Source organism: Cynoglossus semilaevis, chromosome W (genome assembly GCF_000523025.1).
Source record: "Cynoglossus semilaevis isolate Cse_v1.0 chromosome W, Cse_v1.0, whole genome shotgun sequence".
NCBI classification, from domain to species: domain Eukaryota; kingdom Metazoa; phylum Chordata; class Actinopteri; order Pleuronectiformes; family Cynoglossidae; genus Cynoglossus; species Cynoglossus semilaevis.
In genome coordinates this window covers 6,265,585-6,265,791 of record NC_024327.1, presented here as the reverse complement: position 1 = coordinate 6,265,791, position 207 = coordinate 6,265,585, and positions in this window count along the sequence as shown.

Here is a 207-nt window from a genome sequence, read left to right as displayed (position 1 = left end):
ATACAAGAACAATAATATGATTGGCCACAAGAGGCCTAGCCTCTCTCTTCCATTGGCCTACAAGATTTAAACACACACCCGGGAAGTCGAAAACCACTCCCCCCACATAGGTATATAAGCTTAAACAACTAATGATACCTTAGAAGTTATTCTTGAGAAGTTAGAAATTATTCTCGAGAGGATTTGCGTATTAACAACTGTTGTACG